The sequence below is a fragment of the Sparus aurata genome, chromosome 6, assembly GCF_900880675.1.
Source record: "Sparus aurata chromosome 6, fSpaAur1.1, whole genome shotgun sequence".
Lineage (NCBI taxonomy): Eukaryota > Metazoa > Chordata > Actinopteri > Spariformes > Sparidae > Sparus > Sparus aurata.
Window position 1 is genome coordinate 5,055,828 of NC_044192.1, and position 5,123 is coordinate 5,060,950.

At 41.9% G+C, this 5,123-nt stretch overlaps 1 long non-coding RNA gene across 1 annotated transcript; it reads left to right on the forward strand.

Moving 5' to 3' along the window:
- Positions 1 to 215: 215 nt before the first annotated feature.
- LOC115583958 (uncharacterized) lies at positions 216 to 2,123 on the forward strand. Its single transcript, XR_003984461.1, has 2 exons — positions 216 to 339; positions 1,437 to 2,123. It is a non-coding gene; the product is annotated as an uncharacterized LOC115583958 (long non-coding RNA).
- The last annotated feature ends 3,000 nt before the right edge of the window (positions 2,124 to 5,123 follow it).

Genomic DNA, 5,123 nt, shown 5'->3' on the forward strand with positions numbered 1-5,123 from the left:
GTACAGGAAGCACAGGGAAGCACTGCGCTTCCTGCAGGGCTGTCATTCCCACTGGGCCACTGGGCCACTGGGCCCTGTCCAGGGCCGGCTCTGCTGTGGAGGTATAAGTGGCTGCCCACTGGGCTCTGTCATCCCCACAGGAACACGAGCGTGAGGGGAAGGAGAGGTCATGTAGCGGCTATATAAAGGAGCTGCACACCAGACTCAGACACAAACACCATGCTGCTCTTCTCCAACTCTAATTTCACACGCAGAACATTTCACGTCTCTCTCGGTGGATTTTATTGGATATTTCTTCATTTTCTTCACATCACCACCAACGTCTGTGGGGACATTTAGGTAAGGCAGCTTTGCATGCAGGTGACTTTAATTAAGGGGTTATTAATGTGATTTGACTTTATGTGAAGTTGTCTCCAGACGTGGAGACAGCGCTGCTAGGTCCGCACCTGAAACCGCCTCCTCTGTCTTTAAGTCACAAACACTACAACAACAGAAACGCACAAGTTAAGCGGTTTTATAAATGACTTCTCCGTGGGTTCTCCTCCGTGTAAAATAGAGAAACAACTCTGACTAAAAACTCTGTGAGAATCATCTTTCAGCGGCTTCATCAGCTGTAAAGAGTCTCCCGGTCTCTGTTTTAGCTGCTTCGTCGTTGTTTTTAGGTAGTTTCACTTCTATTCCGCCAAACTCTGCACCCTTTTACTCTCATGTGTCCTCACTGCGGAACAGCTGAGACAGACTGACACACTTTTTAGAGGAATCTGTCCTTAAACCTTGAATCTGTTCTTAAGTTAACTCGTTATCACGGAAAATGGAGTAAATAAAATATATGAATACATGGCCCTTCAGGGCTTCCGTAGGTTTTGACTTTGAAAACTAGAACTAATTAAATTAGGTGTTTTATTACATCACATATCACATTTATCAGACACTTTTGTCCAAAGAGACTCACAGCAATTCATACATTCATGCAACATGCAGACCAGGGAAATCAAACCAGCAGCTTCCCTGTAACAAGATCCTGGTTCTCCTCCTGAACCACAGCTGCCTTTATTAAGGACTTTGAGCTTCTCTGGTTCACTGAGTGATCACGGAATCATCTTTCTTGTATGTTGAGGTTTTTCAGTAGATATGTATATATGATATGCATTTAAAAAATATTTTTAGTGTAATTTAAATGGAGTCTGGTGCAAAGGCATGCAGCCAACGCGCTCTAACGGCAGAGTGACGCTGCGGTGAATCTGCATTCAGAACCTCATTTAGAATTTTGGGTATTTTAAATTCTGCCTGTAAATGCACATGTTGGACTTAGTTGCTGGTAGTTTTAGAGACTGGCAGTCATTCATGTGTAATACACAGCAGTGTACTGTTGTGTTGGATCAGGGAAATATCATCATTAAAGCTAATATTTACTTATTTTACCTGTCTTGTCACAGGAGAACATGGATTCACATCCAGAGGAGGATCTCACCTGTCCTATCTGCAGGGACATCTTTAAAGAGCCTTTCGTCCTGTCATGCAGCCACAGCTTCTGTAAAGACTGTCTGCACAAGTGCTGGACAGACACACAGATACAGGAGTGTCCACTTTGTAAGAGAAGGTCATCAAGAATGTTACCACTTAACCTTACAGACCTGCTGTTGAAGGAGTGGACAGAGGAGGACTTCAGCAGCTCCACTGAGTCTCTGCAGTCTGCACAGTGAGCAGCTCAAACTCTGTCTGGACCATCAGCAGCCGGTGAAGATGCTTCTTGAATTTGACTAAATGGACTCTTATTTTAGCTGCTTTTCAACACTTGTCAGATTCACTCTTTCATGGCAGAAGCTGCCATGCAAGGTGACAACTGTTCATCAGGAGCAATTTAGGGTTCAGTATCTTGCTCAAGGACACTTGGACATGCAGCTTGGAGGAGCTGAGATTCGAACTAACAACCTTCCGATCACTAGACAACCTGCTCTACCTCCTGATCACAAACAGGAGCTCCTGCAGCTCCTGAGGACCTTTGAGGAGAGACTTAATGACGAACATGTTAAAGGAAACTATGTTGACAAAATGTTCATTACTTGTGTCAGTGATTCAGTTTTTTCATCCAGTTTGTAAACTAATAAAAGTTTTGATGCTTTGACCTGAAACTCATTTTATTCTGTTTAACTCGGCTTCCAATCAGAGCTCGTTCCAGTTAACAGTTTGTAGATTATAAAGGAACTATTGGCTGAAATAGAATAAACATAATTATGTTTTCATGACCTCAAACTGTTTCCATCATGTTAGAGAACAGAACAAGCTAACAGACTTGTTGAACAGCCTTTTGTGTTCTTCATGGCCGCTGTAGTCAACAGCAGACACTCACAGATTAAAGATGTTCTGTGGACTTCAGACAGAACTGAAGGTTTTCACTTTATTCAGTCAACATCTCTCCACTCTCATCAGGACCGTCCACAACCTGCACCTGAACACAACACAGGACGACTTTAAAGTCAGAGCTGAAAGCTGGAATACAGCAGATGTCTCCACCTGCTGGCAGGAACTCACAGTTTCATTCTACTAATAACCAAAAACATGGACACCATTATTACACATGTGGATACAGTCTGGTCCATTTAAAACTTTTCCACCATGAACTCTTATTTCTCCTCAGCGATCACCTTGACCTCGGCCTCTGTGTGTGACACTCCACCAGATTTCTGAAGGCCAGGTACTCCATACTGTGGCCGGCTGAACACACCTGCTTATACACCTGGTAACCACGACGAATACTGCAGGGGAAGAAAGTCAGAGAGAAACCTGTGATCATCCTCTCATCACCCCCTAAAAACACAATCACACAGACTCACACACACAAAGATACTGACAAGTCAGAATGACTCGTCACATTCCAGGAACTCAGAGCTTCACTGCATCTTTCTGTGTTCGAAGATAAAACCACCCACTCATCAAAAAGTAATAAAGCAGAAGCTTTGAAAACCAACCAAACAACACTTACTGACAGGTTTCTTTATCAGGAGAACACAATAAACAACTTTTACATTTCCCCTCCGTTGATTCAAAATGAAGAAGAAATATCGAGAGAAACGTCCGGAAATATCCAATACAATCCATCGAGAGAGAGGTGACAGTCAGTCGGATGGCTGTTCTATCGGCAGCTCGCTGACTTTATATCGCCGCTCCACGCGTAAAGCGTAATGTGTAAATGCGTAAATGCGTAAAGCCGGTCCCCGTACGTCCCTCCGTCCATATATGTCTATACCTCCGTTTGCTCCGGAGACACGTCCCTCCGTCCATAGCCTATATGTTTATCTGCTGACGTGAAATTGAAGTTGGAGAAGAGTTCAGTCAGTCAAATGGCTGTTCATTCGGCAGCTCGCTGACTTTATATCGCCGCTCCACACGTAAAGCGTAATGCGTAAATGCGTCCCTCCGTCCGTTTCCTCCGGGGACGTAAAGTGTAAGAGGCCGGATCCTTTACGCTGGAGTTAAACAGAATGAAATGAGTTTCAGGTCAAAGCGCCCATTTATTTTTAATGCAGACATGTATTAGTTTACATAACTTCCTTTAACATGTTGGTAGTCTTTCAGAGAAAGTTGAAAGCTCCGCCCCGTCACTAGTGACGCATCACAAGTGACGGAGTATAGTGGCGGAGCTCTCGTTCTCCTCCGGGAAATTGAAAGCACCTTCACCACCCAATCACTCGAAACTAGACACGGGGCGCTCCATCACCACCCTGGAGTCAAATGAGCAAGCCGCAGCTCAACGGTCCCACTCGACCAATGCTGCTCTGCTCCAACTTTATTTCAAATGCAGAACATTTTTTTTTTTGGATTTTATTGGATATTTTCTTCACATCATCGTCACCAACGTCTGTGAGGACATTAAGGTAAGGCAGCTCTGCAGGTGAATTCTGGGGGTTATTAATGTGATTTGACTTTGTGTGAAGTTGTGCGCTTCTGTTGTCAGAGCAGGTTCAGAACCTCCATGGGGCCCTAGGCAAAATTCTGCTAAGGGGCCCTCCTATGAAGGTAGATTTGTGTCTTTATTATTCAATCAAAAAAAAGTTTGCTTCAATCAAAAAAACCCTTTTCAATCAAAGAAAAAAAGTGTTTGAATGCAAAAATATAGGTGAGACTCAAAAAATTGCATTTGAACACTTTCTTATGATTGAAAATGTTTTCTTTGATTGAAGTAATCTTTTTTTGTGTTTGGGCCATATTATGGGTAGGACACTTGTCTCTTTATTATTCAATCAAAAAAGAAGTTGCTTTAAAAAAACAAAACAAATATTTTCCATAAAAAAAATCACTTCAATCAAGAAAAAAACTTTTTCGATCATAGAAAAAAAGTTTTTGAAACTCAAAAAATTGCATTTGAACACTTTTTTATGATTGAAAATGTTTTCTTTGATTGAAGTAATCTTTTTTTGTGTTTGGGCCATATTATGGGTGGGACATTTGTGTCTGAATTATTCAATCCCAAAAAAGTTGCTTTAATCAAAAAAAAATATTTTCAATCAAAGAAAAAACTGTTCAAATGCAAAAATATAATTGAATCCCCCCCTAAAAAAATAAAATAATTTGAAGTGTTGTTTTTATTGAGAAAATTTCTTCCGATTTGAAGTGATTTTTTTATTTTGAATGAAGTGAAACAAGTTTTGAAGTTTTTTTTTTGATTGAATTATTTTGACACAAACGCCCACACAAACAGTGGGCGGGTGCTTCCCCATTGGTCAGACATGTTTGAGTGACAAGTGTCTACACCAACGACGTCTTTCTGACAAGCAAGCCGAGCCAGGGAGCAGTGGTGGAGTTGTTGTTAACTACAGCATTAAAATGATTAGAGACAAATGTAAAGAGACAAATGTCCTACCGCCCCCCCCAATCAAGGCAGTCTAGAACCGGGCCTGTGCTGTGGGCCCCTGAAGGCGACCCAATCCCTGGTGGTGGGCCTTTTTCCCCTCCACTTGCCACAATCTGCATCGCTTTCACTCTCAGTTGTGGGACAGCAGAGACAAACTAACAGAATAACTTGACTGACAGCTGCTGTTCCTCCTCAAATATTTTTTTGCATTCAAAAACTTTTTTTCTATGATTGAAAAACTTTTTTTTTTGATTGAAGTGTTTTTTTTAAT